The 16,618-nt window shown below is 40.1% G+C and overlaps 1 protein-coding gene across 2 annotated transcripts in view; it reads left to right on the top strand.

Annotated features, from left to right (window-relative positions):
• Window positions 1-16,618, top strand: part of LOC136886423 (uncharacterized) — a 77,899-nt gene that overhangs the window by 40,725 nt on the left and 20,556 nt on the right. The window contains exon 1 of one of the 2 annotated variants that reach the window (XM_067159196.2): window positions 9,791-9,848. The exons of the other annotated variant lie outside the window; for it this stretch is intronic. The gene's annotated coding sequence lies outside the window, so the exon portion shown is untranslated. Of the gene's footprint in view, window positions 1-9,790; window positions 9,849-16,618 lie in introns of those variants that run through there. 2 annotated transcript variants of the gene reach the window in all.

Below are 16,618 nucleotides of genomic sequence, written 5' to 3' on the forward strand. Positions count from 1 at the left end.
CAAAGGCGAAGTGATGGGAAAGAAAGGCAGAGGGAAACCACGGAAGAAAATCATTGAAGAGGTAGTTGAGATGATGGGATGCCAATGTTATAGAGAGATGAAAAGGATTGCAGATAGAAGAGATCAATGGTTGCAGCGACAAGGCAAAGCCTTCAGATAATGATGATGATGATGACTCGAAATTCGTTTACACGAATTTCTCGAAGAAAACATTTCCTGTCTTGAAGCAAAAAAAAAAAAAAAAAAAAAAAAAAAAAAAAAACTCTGTAATTCGAATTTTGTGCAACATTAACTGTGCAATACGGCATTTGTGTTTTGTGAGGAACAGTTAACAAGTAAAGAAAGAGTTACAGTGATGCTGGGAGCTAATATATGACAGGAACTGAAATACTAAAACTTCTAATGATCGGAGAATCGATGAAGCCTCGTTTTTTCTCGCGTGTGAATTAATTACCGGTCACGTACGAAAGCAACCCCGAAGTTGCGGATGGCAAGCTCCATTTACGAATCTCGGCTGCGTGGTATTGACGAGAAGTTTCAACATGAAGGGAGGAAAGGTTAACACTAACAAACGGAAGACACTGAAGGATTTTTTTTTCCAAATGTGTTAATCGAGGTATGTCTGTTGTTTCACTACTGTCGAATACAGTAGAGGTAATACGCGACACTTACGGATTTCGCCTTGCTAAAATGGGAGACAATTCGACGGTGGCGCTCCTAGTGACTTGACCTGAACAAATCGCGCTAAATTCAAATATCAATGGAAATGTATATACGGAAATGGATAAATAGATTACGTCTAGAAAGGAAGTGTTATTGAGATATTAACTTCGAAGTTGCTAAAGCAATTCTGTATAAATGAATGAAAAATTATTTAAAAGGTTATTATTCAAAGACTGAAATTAGACACATAAAGAAGTGAAATGGACTGGTGTGAAATGGCTTGATCTTTCATTTATGCATTACTTTTATAGCTTTAGCATTCCTGCCTGAACTCTTACGGTTGGATTTGTCTTTTTTCTCATTTAAAAACATTGTATCATCACATTAAGACACTTGTCAATAAAAATATCGGCACATTCCTTACACATATGATGCAATGAATTAATATTTAATAGCTGGACAATTTTCCTCCTAACATGAAGCCAACTAACAGAAAGATAATCTATAAAATCCCGGCTTTAATCTGAGAAGAGGGATAAAGAAAGAAAAGTATGAAAATGTTGTCGATAGTGATGCTTGAAGGAATATTTACGTACAATCAGAGCAAAAATATAACATATCCTTGGCTGTATTGTCGAGGATTTCTAAAGTCGCTGGCCTGGAAATGATCTGAACAGATCTTATAATTCTTATATAAGCGTAACGTCCCTTCTTTCTTGTACACCTTATCCAAATCGCTTCTGTGACATTTCAAAACCCACAGATCACACCTACAACAACACATCGGTATTGAAGGTTAACTGCTACACTATACAATAAAATATGCGTATTACATTTTAAGCCAGTTAAAATATGGGTCGAGCAGGTCAGAAGATTATGAAGTACTATAAAAATCTCTGTCACTGGAAGAATATATATGCAAACACAATATTACTTACATGTTCTTGTCACGAGGGAACCTGAAGAACGACCGCGCATTCTTCTCTACTTCGTAATTACTGAAGCCAAACACAGCACATACTTTTCCCCCTCATGTTGAGAGGAGATATCAAGGAATGACACACACTACTATTTATTTATGTCAATTCATTGAAAACGCATAAATAACACCAAAAACTTCACACAAAAATACACGTGCTCTTATGAGAGAATCAGTACCGTTCAAGTCTATCCGCTAGAGTGTGCTCTAATAGCTGTCCCTCGATATCTCGCTCAGTGTCGCGTATTATCTCTACTGTATTTGCTACTGTATGTACTGTATCCTGTCTTCTAAAAAGTTACTATAGTAAGGGTTTTAATTAAAGTGATGCCGTAAAATAAAGTTTGTATGTATATGTTTAAATGCTGTCAAAATAATGTATTCAGTGTAAGTCCATATATACACATATGTGTTATACATGCTCAAAAACGGTATTCTCTATATCTCAAAATTCCGATACTCGAAATAAAATTTAGCTCTCGAGATGATTCGAGATGTCGAAGTTCCACTGTATATTCGTCTAACACACATTTGCACCTCGCCAAAAGTAATTAAATATGATCAACTAAAGTTGGTTGATGCAGGAAATGGCAAAGTAGTAGGGAATGTAACATTAAAAGAACTGTGTCACAGAAGAATGTTGAAGGTGAGTTGAATAGATCTGATCACACATTCGCATGAAGAGGTATTAAATCACATTTGTCAGAGGGGGAGGGGGGTTGGGGGGGGCAGACTGGGGTTAGAACCCCTTACCCTTAGATAAAATAAACAGAAAATAACAATAAACTAAACAAATATTCACGGAGACATAACTGAAATATCAATAGATCCGCTGAATCTGTTTTCTAAGAAGCCTCAAAAGTTGGAGGATTTTAGACTGTAAACTCAACATAACATTCGCTGTGAAACTATTGACCTTGATCACATTGTTATTGTTCTGTATTTTAATGTAAGATTTTGTCCTGTATTGCAATCTGAATATCAGTATAATTCACTTGCATCAGCGCACTTATGCCCGCTAAATTTGGCGGAATTAGAACACTGTCGGCGGAGAAATATATCATTTAGCGGACAGCTGATTTTTTTGGCGGAATTCTAGATTTATTATAGTGGAATTTAGCGTTTGATCCGTTTTAAGATTTTTTTTTTCAGTTTTTTACTCCAGTCTGTCCCCTAGCTATTCCGTATTTCTTGTCAGGAGCTAGTAGCCTGGGGGAATGGTTACTTATCTCTTAGTTGACGAATGACGACAGATAATAAAACTGTGAGAAAGTAGCATATATATATATATATATATATATATATTATTTTATGCTATGAAGGAAGACCGTTTAATGAACTGGCCATTTCTGTGTGTGGGCCTAGTTTGCACCCGGGCACTAAAACGCCTACAAGTTTTAGCTCGCCGGGTCGCAGGCAGGGGATTAATCCCAGTGAAACTCACACATCAGGTGAGTGCAGACATTTACTTTATTATTATTATTATTATTATTATTATTATTATTATTATTATTATTATTATTATTATTATTATTATTATTATTATTATTGCTCATTTTTTGCTCATCATTTGAGATCGGATTTCTTGGTGGAATTTTAGCGGATTTTTAGTAGTATTTAGCGGATCTTGAAAATATAAGTTGGCAACACTGATCCGCCCACCACACACGCACAACCACCTTCATTATGTTCTATGATAATTTTGTAACTATAACCTCCCCCCCCCCCTCTTCATCGGGCAATCCTGGCTACGCTACTGAATTTGACGCATCTTAAGACGCCGAAGATTTATTCAGTCAGGTTTTTAGGAAGTGTAGATAAGAACGACAAATATGACAAACAGATTAGGGTAGATGTAGGATGCAGTACTTAGGAGGAGATGATGATGATGATGATGATGCTTGTTGTTTAAAGGGGCCTAACATCTAAGGTCATCGGCCCCTAGGAGGAAATGAAAAGGTTAGCACAAAGGGGTATGGACAGCTACATGAAACTAGTCTATGTACTGATGACCTAAACAACAACAACAACAACAACAACAACAAAAACCTTGCCTATAAAAGCTTATTGACACATTTTGAAACTTTGGTAGCTCGATTGAAATTTATTTATTTATTTATTATGGCTTCTTTCATGTGGCGAAGTTAGGGCACACGGCCCTCTCTTACACTTAACCACAATACAATAAATAATATTAAGGTTGCTTATTACTAATTATACTAATTACACTACTTATACTATTTCCTAAAATTAAGCTTAAGTTACACATCCACACAATATGCAGCTTATTAGCTCGTTACTTCAGTCCTCTTTTCTATCTCACACAGACACTTGCACATACACTTACAATGTACACACTTATCAACTACCCTTACGTTTATATTATATAAAACTAACAGAAACAATTTTTAATTTTACAATTACCAATCACACGCACACAATACACACCAATACACACTTCAATCGGTATCTCTCAACAGGAGGTCTCGGCAAGATATTTTAAATTTGAGGAAGGAGTCAATGCCCCTGACACTTACTGGCAGGGAATTCCAAAGCCTGGATCCGGTTACAATGAAAGATTTATTATACACAGAAGAGTGGTGAAGAGGAATAGCTAAAGTGGAGCCCGAGCGAGTGTTACGATTATGGTAGGAAGAGAGGAAGTGAAGTTTAGATGAAATATACCGGGGGGAGTTACTATGTAGGAGTTTGTGTATTAAGACAAGTATATGATATTCACGTCTCTTATCAGGTTTTAACCAGTGCAGTGCCTGATAATAACGAGTAATATGCACATCGTACCTTAGGTTAAAAATGAATCTAAGGCAGCAATTCATAATACGCTGCAGTTTCCTAGTTTGTTCTTTAGTAGCGTCTACCAAGATAACATCACAGTAGTCAAGGATAGGAAGAATTAGGGTCTGTGTTAATCTTTGCCGCATGTTTAGTGGTATAATATCTTTGTTTAATTTCAGTGGGTGTAGAGTAGCAAACACCGTATGACTTATGTTTTTGATATGTTCTGTCCAATTTAGAGTTTCAGTCTGTGGGATGTACGAGTAGGATGGCCATTCCAGGGGTTAGTTCTTCTTCTTCTTCTTCTTCTTCTTCTTAGCACGCCATCTCCCTACGAAGATTGGCTATCCAATTGGTCACAGTTATTCGCGAAACAGCGGCTGAAAAGGTTTCAATAGGAATTCGTCCATACCAGCGGCTCAGGTCTTTAAGCCAGGACAATTTCTCCGTCTCCCCACATATTTTCCCCCTGAGGTTTCACTCGTTGATGGTTGTTAGAAGCTCTTTTCCTTTTCCTTATTTAGCCCTGGAACCGGCAATCGTCGCGATCGCGACTCATTTCCCTGTTACTCAACCGGCAGAGCCGCTATCGCTGACTAATTTCGAGATAGCGCCTTGACATTCAACATCTTATGACATATCTTGCATCATGTTGAAAAGGAAACTCTAGTGTATAATACAGCACAATTCTGAAGTAGTTTAGTATGACAGAGTGTGCGGTATACACATGGAAAAACGAGATCGCTTTGCAGACGGTCATTCTGTTGTGCTTGCTGTGGTTGTGCGATGTGCATTAGCTTTCGTGGCGCAAAATTATTGAATTGTCAGGAAGCAGTTAATGTTTGTTTGATCTGGACGTCGAAGGTGATAGTGACGTATTTTTAGAAGATATTGACGATGATGTGGAACACCATGAACCAGCCACTGATGATGATAATGACGGTAATGCAGTTGACCAAACAGAACCGAAGTGGACAAGAGTTTATCCTCCAGAGCCAAAAAGATGAGTTCAAAGTTCGAAACGCGAGTGTACGAAATTGCCCTCCGGGAAACAGTCCTCCTCTAACATATTTATATTTGTTTTTCTCTAATGCTACGCCACGCATGACTGAAACTAATAAATACGCACAGGAAATTATTCGAAATAAAACGAATTCCGGAAATATGGGTCCGTATTCTCGTCTGCAAAGATGGGTTGACGTTACACTATCAAAAATCAAGAAAATTATTGATCTAAACCCTAATAACAATATTTAAAAATAGTGGTGCACTTCAAAATAGCAAATATTTCCATATTTTTCTAAAGTCATGTCACTAAAACGTTTCGACTGGAAAGCAATATTATACAACCTGTTGGTAATGGTAATTTTTGATGCCTACATACTCTATAGTTTGAACACCAACAAACCCCTTGAACACGAGGAATTTATGGTTAGTATTGTTGAAGGTCTTGTAGATGAAGAAACTCTTCAAAAAATTCCACCTGGACCTTCAGGAGAAGTGGGGCATCAGCTGGTACGCCTCCCAGGAAAGAAACTGCGGTTGTACCCTGTCTGTTCGACTGCAGAGAAGAGTCACGTACCCACTTCTGGTGCCTAGGATGTAATTGTGGTGTCCATAAACAGATTTACCATAAATTAAAGAACATGTTTGGAGGCCTATGAAAGCAGGAAGAAGGTAGCGAGGATGAATCTGACTAAATAGACTCACGTTTTGGTGCGATGTGCTTGTGTTATTTCAGTTCTATTTGACTTTACAATACTTCAATGTAGTGAAACCTTTCTATATTTTTTTAATCAGCATAAAATTGTGTAAATTTTGTATATAGTAAAATCTTCATACAATGTTACTTTTTACGTACACGTTGCCCAGAACTTTCGTATTATTTTGGAATACTTAGTGTGTGTTGAATACTTCGCCCCTACTGCTTCAGGATACTAAATTAGTAAGTTTAATTTCCTACTATAGTAATCTTCGTCCTTTTCTGAATAAAATGACATGTTATACATGAAAATAAATTGAAAAACAACATTTTTATGAATTTTTTAAAAGTTGCTTGCAAAACTCGCATAATGCTTGCCGCTTAAAGGTAAACCGCTTGCCGGTTCCAGGGTTAACAAATAGAGGCTGTTCTTACTGATCTTCCTTTTTACCCAGAGTACTCGAAGCATTCTTATGTACAATTCCACTGCTGAGCAGAGTCTTGGAGGGGCGTGCCAATCCAAATGGTGAGCCAAATGGCACGTCTGGGCGAAACTCTGCAAACACACACGGCCTAACAACCCAAAAGCTGGGGTTGTATTCCCGTGATTTTAAAATTATGTACATTTCGAAAGCTTCGATCCGCCAGTCTTGCCAAGGCCTAAGCGTCCAGCCTTCGGAACCATCCAGAAACAGCATCGCAACATCCGAACTCTGAGATGAAAGTGAATAGTGCCCTCATATTTTGAACAGATTCTTGGCTGGCCCGATCCTGGATAAGATTTCACGGTCTAGCAGAATGATTACGAAACACAGAGATACCCAGTTGAACAGACGAAGTTTGGAAGGGAAGACGACGACAATGATTACTCCCGAGTCTTGACGGGCATGAAAATCGACAAATGGGAGGGATTTGGAGAGTGTCAATGTAGAATTTTACTGCAGAATGATATTTCCTTTGCTCCTAACACATTATTATGAACGAAATTCTTATCGACACTCTGGAAATGATAAGGGAAGGTTGTGATCCAAATATGGGAGATAACAGTGAAGGACGTGATTTGCTGACGATATGATTCTTGTAGCCGGTAACACCCAGTAACTACGAAGTTGATGAAAATAGGAAATAAATATGGTCTGAACAATACGAATTAAGAATGAAGGGATGAAGATTATCTCCGTTTTGTGTACATGTCTGATTTCATTCTTCTAGTTGTTTATTTCTTTCTTTCTTATCTTTGCATTCTACTCTTAAATTCTACTTCCATTTTAATCCACAGCTTTTAAATTGCCTATATGGTTAACATTCTATTTCTCTTCTCAGAATATTCGTTTCCATACTGTGTCATGTTTATTCCGCACTCTCTCTTCTAAGACTGTTCGTGTAATTTAACTCATAACTAAATGTGTTGTCCGCCTCTGTGGTGTAGTGGTTAGCGTGATTAGCTGCCACCCCCGGAGGCCCGGGTTCGATTCCAGGCTCTGCCACGAAATTTGAAAAGTGGTACGAGGGCTGGAACGGGGTCCACTCAGCCTCGGGAGGTCAACTGAGTAGAGGTGGGTTCGATTCCCACCTCAGCCATCCTGGAAGTGGTTTTCCGTGGTTTCCCACTTCTCCTCCAGGCGAATGCCGGGATGGTTCCTAACTTAAGGCCACGGCCGCTTCCTTCCCTTTTCCTTGCCTATCCCTTCCAATCTTCCCATCCCTCCACAAGGCCCCTGTTCAGCATAGCAGGTGAGGCTATGAAGCTCCAGGACACTGCCCTTGAGGCGGTAGAGGTGGGATCCCTCGCTAAGTCCGAGGGAAAAACCGAACCTGGAGGGTAAACAGATGATGATGATGATGATGATGATGACTAAATGTGTTACTTTGTGTTGTGCACCGCTGTAAAAATAATTTATTGCTACAATATGTTTCTTGAATGTATTACCAACTTAGTCTTGTTTGGCATACTCAAATTTTAGTTGGGTGGTTCATTGTATTATTATATTTGTATTTTGGTCTGTATTCAGTTAATGTTTAGTAGTGTAATTCTTATTTGTATATTGTGAACGTTGTAAATGGGCGAAAGCCTGTAAAGTTCATCATTAAATAAATAAATAAATATTTTTTTTTTTGCAAGCTGCTTTACGTAGCACCGACACAGATTGGTTTTATGGCGACGATGGAATAGAGAAAGGCTAGGGGTGGGAAGGAAGCGTTCGTGGCCTTAATTAAGGTACAGCCCCAGCATTTGCCTGGTGTGAAAATGGGAAACCACGGAAAACCATCTTTAGGGCTGCCGACAGTCGGGTTCGAACCCACTATCTCCCGAATACTGAATACTGGCCGCACTTAAGCGACTGCAGCTATCGAGCTCGGTAAATAAATAAATAAATAAATAAATAAATAAATAAATAAATAAATAAATAAATAAATAAATAAATAAATAAATAAATAAATAAATAAATAAATAAATAAATAAATGTTTCCTAATATATTTAATGATATGAGTGAAGAACTGGAATCAGAGACAAGGCTTTTTGCAGATGTTATTCTGTATGGAGTAATAAATAATTTACAAGATTGTTAGGAACTGAAAAATGACCTCGATTATGTTGTGAGATTGACAGCAGCCAATGGTATGTGAGGTTGTGAGTTACACTAATAGGAAAAAACCTCTCAGGTTTAATTACTGTCTTAATGGGGTGAAAGTTCCTTATGGGGATTATTGTAAGTGCCTAGGTGTTAATATAAGGAAACGTCTTAATTGGGGCAATCACATAAACGGTATTGTAAATAAAGGGGGTACAGATCTCTGCACATGGTTATGAGGATATTTAGGGGTTGTAGTAAGGATGTAAAGGAGAGGTCATACAAGTCTCTGGCAAGACCCCAACTAGAGCATGTTTCCAATATATGGGACCCTCACCAGGATTACTTAATTCAAGAACTGGAAAAAATCTAAAGAAAAGCAGCTCGATTTGTTCTGGGTGATTTCCGACAAAAGAGTAGCGTTACAAAAATGTTACAAAGTTTGGGCTGGGAAGAATTGAGAAAAAGGAGGCGAGCTGCTCCGCTAAGTGATATGTTCCGAGCTGTCAGTGAAGAGATGATGTGGAATGATATTATTAGACGAAAAAGTTTGAGTGGTGTTTTTAAAAGTAGGAACGATCACAATATGAAGATGAAATCTGAATTCAAGAGGACAAATTGGGGCAAATATTCGTTTACAGGAAGAGGAGTTAGGCTGGAATAATTTAGCAAGGGAGATGTTGAATAAATTTCCAAATCTTTGCAGTTTAAAAAAAAAAGTCTAGGTAAAAACGGATAGAGAATCTGCCACCTGTGCGACTGCTCTAAATGCAGATCAGTGGTGATTGGGTTTCTTATAATCATTCTGTAATCACATTACATGTCCTCAGATGTACATGCATGCATGTTTATGACTTGTCTCCAATTGAAACGATTCAGTGTTGCCAGTTCTAAGAAATTTACGACTTGGTAATTCCCGACAGCGTTGTAGTTATTTCTTGCTGCGCTGCGCAACTTGTCAATTTTGTCACCAAAGATATCAAGGGAGTGAGAGATTTGGAACTTCCTGTTCCCGGTATCAGCAGACCTACGTAATAGTTTATCAGTGGAGTGAGACTTGATATAGGCTGATTAAGTTGTCGCTTTGATCAGTCGTTCACGAGCTTAACCGGTGTGCAGAAGTGTGCGATAGAGGTAAGACTTAACAGGAATTTTATTTGCTTTTATGGTAGCATTTTTTACGAAGACGTTGCAAGGATTGCGTTCTCTCAAAGTGACAGTGTACTGGAATGCATAGTTTCTATAGTTTTAGTGCGTACGGGCCGTATTTCAATATCTTGGAGCTTGAAAAAGAGTCTCAGCGAGTGTTCTTGTTCGAGCTGCTTTGATGCAGCTCTCCATCCCGGGCTAACCTTTTCATATCTACATATCTGCTGCATCTTACATCTGCTCTAATCCGTTTGTCATATTCATACCTTGGTCTACCGCTACCGCTCTTACCACCTACACTTCCCTCAAAAACCAACTGAACAAGTCCTGGGTGTTTTAAGATGTGTCTTATCACTATATCTCTTCTTCTCGTCAAATTTATCCAAATCGATCTTCCCTGTCCACTTCGATTCAGTATCTCTTCATTCGTGATTCGATCTATCCATCTCACCTTCAGCACTCTTCTGTAACACCACATTTCAAAAGCTCCAGACGAAAGTCTTCAAAAACTTATAATTCCTATATCGCTGTTCGCAATGAGCAAATTTCTTAAGAATGGCCTACCTTGCTTGTGCTAGTTTGCATTTTATGCCCTTACTTCTGTCATAGTTAGTTATTTTACTACCCAAGTAACAATATTCATCTACTTCCTTTAAGACTTCATTTCCTAATCTAATATTTCCTGTATCACCCATCTTCGTACGACTGTACTCCATTACTTTTGTGTTTTGGACTTAACAATAATTTCATCTTGTACTTCTTATCCAACATTCTGTCCATAGCATTGAGCAATTTCTCTAGATCTTCTGCAGTTATAACAATATCGAGTATCATATGAAAATTAGTCCTGTATTTTAAGACTGATGTGATGTCAGCTGGAAAGAAATTCAAGAGGATCGAATGCCAGGTAGGGAATGCGAAACTAGAACTTGCCGATCATTTCAAGTGTAGGACGCGTATTCTCCCAGGATGATTTTCTTCTTCTTCTTCTTTTTTTCTTCTTACCATGCGCTATCTCACGGACGTTGGTGATCACCACATGTAATATTTTCGGTTTTTTGCAACACGGCTCAGTTGTTCAATGGTCTGTATAAGGCAAGGGGCCCATATATTGTCCCAGAATATTATGGACAAGGCTAGAAATTGGTGTATATATTACTGAATATATTCTCTATTCACGGGCAAGTTACAATGGAACTTTTATAATGTAAGGTAGACAATATTTGACATAAAAACTAACCAAAATAAAGTACCAAAAATGTGTTCGTAATTTCGTCCCCCACCAAATTTATGAAAAGTACAATTAATTTTAATATATATTTCCTTTCTGACCTTACCAAAAAACTTTCCCTATAATGAATTAGTTGAAGGCCATTTATGAAAAATGTTTTCTTGGTATTCCTTTTTACATAGTCTTCCAGCGTTGCTTGTGGGATGTTCAACGCTTTCCTTGCACGTTTGTAAACGTCCCTCACTGCCTTAATAGATTTTTTCTAGCCTCCTTATCTTACTGCTTGAGTTTTCCTATCCGAAAACGATAATAAACTTTATAAATAACAAATAAAATGAAGGGGACGAAATTACGGACATTCCCTGATTTTTTCTATTTGCTTTACGTCGCACCGGTGTTATGGCAACGATGGGATAGGAAAGGCCTAGGAATGGGAAGGAAGCGGCCATTACGTTAATTAAGGTACAGCCCCAGCGTTTACCTGCTGTGAAAATGGGAAAGCAAGGAAAACCATCTTTAGGGCTCGAACCCACTATCTCCCGGATGTAAGCTCATAGCTGTGCGCTGCTAACCCACGGCCAACTCGCCCGGTCTCTGATTTATTATAATAGCCGCTACACTAAGTTACACTAACCATGCCAACACACCAGGAACTACACCACACGACTAAAATACAGTCCAGTATTTCACACACATATCAGTGCTAACTCTAGGAATAACAGGCTCTTAATTTGATTGCTGCACTAACTCAGCTGAACATGAACAGTGAATCCTCCTTGTACACGGAAACTAAACGTGATGCACACAACCAACTCTCGCAACAAAACAACGGGATGAGACTAGTGTTGGCTACTGAATGTATGATTCGAAGCAGTGTATCGATTCATTCAAGTGTCCGAGTGAATCGATTCACAGGAACGGCGAGCTCACGGCACACGATTCAGCTTACTCCCAGCGGACAGTGCTGAGTGACGCACTCGCTGGACGTTGACGGGGAGCCGAGCTTCCGCTGCAGCGAGCCAGTGAATCATGGCACATCGAAAGAATCGTGAACGAGCGCGGTTCAGTGAGACACATGATACACACGGCTCCTTATCGGCTCACTGGACACGCGGAGAGCCGAGCTTCCGCTGCAGCGAGACAGTGAATCATGGCACATCGAAAGAATCGCGAACGAGCGCGGCTCAGTGAGACACATGATACACACGGCTCCTTATCGGCTCACTGGACACGCGGAGAGCCGAGCTTCCGTTGCAGCGAGACATACAGTGAGCCATGGCACATCGAAAGAATCGTGAACGAGCGCGGCTCAGTGAGACACAAGATACACACGGCTCCTTATCGGCTCACTGCAGCGAGACATACAGTGAGCCATGCTACACTGAAAGAATCGTATGCTATAATGGACTCTCGAGCTCAGCTCATTTGAAAATAATACCCATTTGCATTCACTGTCCTCTTCTTACAGGGAGGTTTAAATAATAGATGGATTTATTTGCAGTGTTAAAAAGGTAGTCAGAACATAATTCTGAAGTAGCTAGTAAGTAGGTAGGCTATTAGGTTATACTATTTATTAGTTTAATGAATCTTTGTATTATAACTCAAAGGTACCTGTTTTATATTGGGAAGAACGGCTCAGTATTTCTCAATTCATATGTCACATCGTTGCACAAGACTTCAATCATATGTGGACAGACGCAATAACAGTATGTTGAATCAGAAAACCAGCGGGCTACTGTACATCTCGGGTAGCCTATACAAAATATGACTATTAAAAAAAATCCTCAGCTGATAGAAAAATACTTTTTTTAAATGACTGAGCGAGTTGTCGTGCGGTTAATATCGCGTGGCTATGCGCTTGCATTCGGGGGATGGTGGGTTCGAATCCCACCGTCGGCAGCCGTTAAGATGGTTTTTCCGTAGTTTCCCCATTTTCACACCAGGAAATGCTGGGACTGTACCTTAATTCAGGTCATGGCTGCTACCTTCCTAATCCTAACCTTTCCCACCCTGCGTCGCCGGAAACCTTCGATGTATTAGAGTAACTAGCATTTTTTCTAAGAAAGGAGTTCATAGTATGAAGACCAGATGGCAGCTGCGAGCACTGAATGCTGTTGCTGCTGTCTTACCAGCACATACTACACAGATGCAGTAGGAGCGGTGACCAATGAGCCGTGAATCGGATCACTGTATCGATTCAGTAACGTGAACGGAATCAAATGAATCGATTCAGTAAAATGAATCGAATGTCCCATCACTAGATGAGACTACGCGTGTGCGCGCGGCTAAACATTAGGTACCAACCGTGCAAACTGGAAATCCCTAGGGGGCAAAATTAGGTGCGGGGACGGAATTTGGCCCCCCTACCTTACTCGAGGTCTGCTTACGACCCAGTTCCTTCACTCACGCTCATTCGAACCTCATACGGGCGACCGAAGCAGTGTTGCCAACTTAGCGGGTTTTCCGCTAAATTTGGCGGAATTAGAAGACTGTCGGCGGAGAAATATATCATATAGCGGACAGCGGAATTTTTGGCGGAATTCTAGATTTATTATAGCGGAATTTAGTGTTTTATCCATTTTACGTTCTTTCAAAATTTGCACTCCAGTCTGTCTCCGAGCTATTCCGTATTTATTGTCAGGAGCTAGCAGTCACATGAGGAAAACATGTTATTTGGATTTGTTGTTATGAGATCATGGTGTCATATATTTGTAATGCGTGGGGAAAGGTTACTTATCACTTAGTTGACGAATGACGACAGATAATTAAACTCTGAGAGATTTATATTTATGTTATGAAGGAAGACCGTTTAATGAACTGGCCTGGTCTGTGTGTGGCTCTTGAGGTAGGGGATTCACCTAGTTTGCCCTCGGCAGTAAAACGCCTACAAGTTTTAGCTTGCCGGCTCGCAGGCAGGGGAGAGGGTTGGGTGAAACTAGCAGATCAGATGAGTGCAGACATTTACTTTTATTATTATTGCTTATTTTTATTGCTCATTATTTGACATCGGATTTCCTGGCGGAATTTTAGCGGATTTTTAGTAGTATTTAGCGGATCTTGAAAACATATGTTGGCAACACTGGACGGAAGTCGACCTTGCGTGGGTTGGCTAGGTGCGTGCAGTCTGAGGTAAGGCGGCTGGTGCACTTACGGACAGTATCAACGAAGTTACGGCCAACAAACTTAAAGAGAGCAAGGACAGGAGAGTGTCTGACTATAAAATGTTGGACACCATGCAAATATTATTATTATTATTATTATTATTATTATTATTATTATTATTATTATTATTATTATTATTATTATTATTATTATTATTATTATTATTATTATTATTATTATTATTATTATTATTATTATTATTATTATTATTATGATTATTATTATTATTATTTAATAATAATAATAATAATTTTTACGTTCCACTAACTACTTTGAAGGTTTGCGGAGACGCCGAGGTGCCAGGATTTAGTCCCGCAGGAGTTCTTTTACGTACCAGCAAATTTACCTACATGAGGCTGACGTATTTGAGCACCTTCAAATACCACCGGACTGAGCCAGAATCGAACCTGCCAAGTTGGGGTCAGAAGGCCAGCGCGTCAACCGTCTGAGCCACTCAGCTCGGTGCATTGGAGTACTCTAATGCAATTACACACTTACTGTAAACGCTGCGAGATCAAGTTTTCATTCGTTAGTAGTGGCGGAACATGAACTTGTATTGTCTTTCACGCCACAAACATTCATCATTATTGTGTTGTTTGTTTTAATACAGCGTCATTTACTATATCTTGGTTAAACGAGCTCCGTTTCTCACTGATGACGTTACCAGATGAACTGAAATTTCTTTCCCTTGCCCCATTGGAGACTGGTATAGACAGCATTTTCTTCGCTAGCAGAACAAGTCTTGGATATTCTGTGCTGTTATTTTTCCACTATGCAAGGGGATCGTCATCACAAAGGCAATCTTTCTAATAAATGAATTATTGTAGTAAGAATAGACATAGTTCGCGCCAACATTAACTCGTTTTTGATATAGATCTGCGAACCTATTTCCGAAAGAACGGTAAAGGGGCCCATAGACGTACAATATTATTGCACAAAAATCGAGTTTGTGCAATAAATAGAATCGTGTGGAGATAATATTGATACTTGTGCAATATATTGTGCAAAGCGGTCGTAGACGTACAATATCATCATCATCATCATCATCATCTGTTTACCCTCCAGGGTCGGCTTTTCCCTCGGACACAGCGAGGGATCCCACCTCTACCGCCTCAAGGGCAGTGTCCTGGAGCTTCAGACTCTTGGTCGGGGATACAACTGGGGAGAATGACCAGTACCTCGCCCAGGCGGCCTCACCTGCTATGCTGAACAGGGGCCTTGGGGAGGGATGGGAAGATTGGAAGGGATAGGCAAGGAAGAGGGAAGGAAGCGGCCGTGGCCTTAAGTTAGGTACCATCCCGGCATTCGCCTGGAGGAGAAGTGGGAAACCACGGAAAACCACTTCCAGGATGGCTGAGGTGGGAATCGAACCCACCTCTACTCAGTTGACCTCCCGAGGCTGAGTAGACCCCGTTCCAGCCCTCGTACCACTTTCCGAATTTCGTGGCAGAGCCGGGAATCGAACCCGGACCTCCGGGGGTGGCAGCTAATCACGCTAACCACTACACCACATAGGCGGACCCGGTATTTTATTTGGTGATTATATTGAGTGCGTTTTGCTGCGTTTTGATCACCGTGGGCGTAAGTGCCAAAAAGAAGCAGAAACGGAAAAGAAGCACAAGGGCCAAACAGTGGTTTCTAGACAGAGAAAAGTACACTCATGAAAATTTACTCAGTGAACTGAGAAAATGGGAACCAAATGATTTTCGAAACTTTCTGCGCATGGATGGTGAATTGTATGATGAACTCCTCGCTTTGCTCTTAACGTCCCACAGAGCCGGAAGGCCATGGTACACTTTTTCTCCTCCTCTTTGCCTGCCATCACGATACCTTCTCCAACGCTTGTTGATACCAACTGGCGGGAGGACGGGATATTGCTCAATATTGCCAACACACAGCACAGTATTTTGCGATTTGCGCAATATATTTCAAACTTTCTTGATTTCGTACAATATATTGCACAACCCTTCAATATTAAATACACACTATCAATTTTATTGCACAAACCCCGATATTGCGCAATAATATTGCACGTCTATGGGCCCCTTAAAGGGATACACATTTTGAAGCACTTCTGTATAATGTTTCGTTTGATATAATGTGATACTGCATGAGGCCGCACTTTACACACATGTGAGATAGTAGATTCCAGGAAGAAAGCTCAACATGTACTGTACATGGCACTACAGCCCTAGAAGGGTCTACCAAGAGACCGCTGCTCCGCCCCAAGGCCTGCAGCTTACGAGGTGTCGTGTGGTCAGCACGACAAATCTCCTCGGTCTTTTTTCTTGCCTTTCTAGACCGGGGCCGCTATCTCACCGTCGCATAGCACTCGGACCGAATGTGGTGCGTTCGCTCGGAC

The sequence above is a fragment of the Anabrus simplex genome, chromosome X (genome assembly GCF_040414725.1).
Source record: "Anabrus simplex isolate iqAnaSimp1 chromosome X, ASM4041472v1, whole genome shotgun sequence".
Classification (NCBI taxonomy): Eukaryota; Metazoa; Arthropoda; class Insecta; order Orthoptera; family Tettigoniidae; genus Anabrus; species Anabrus simplex.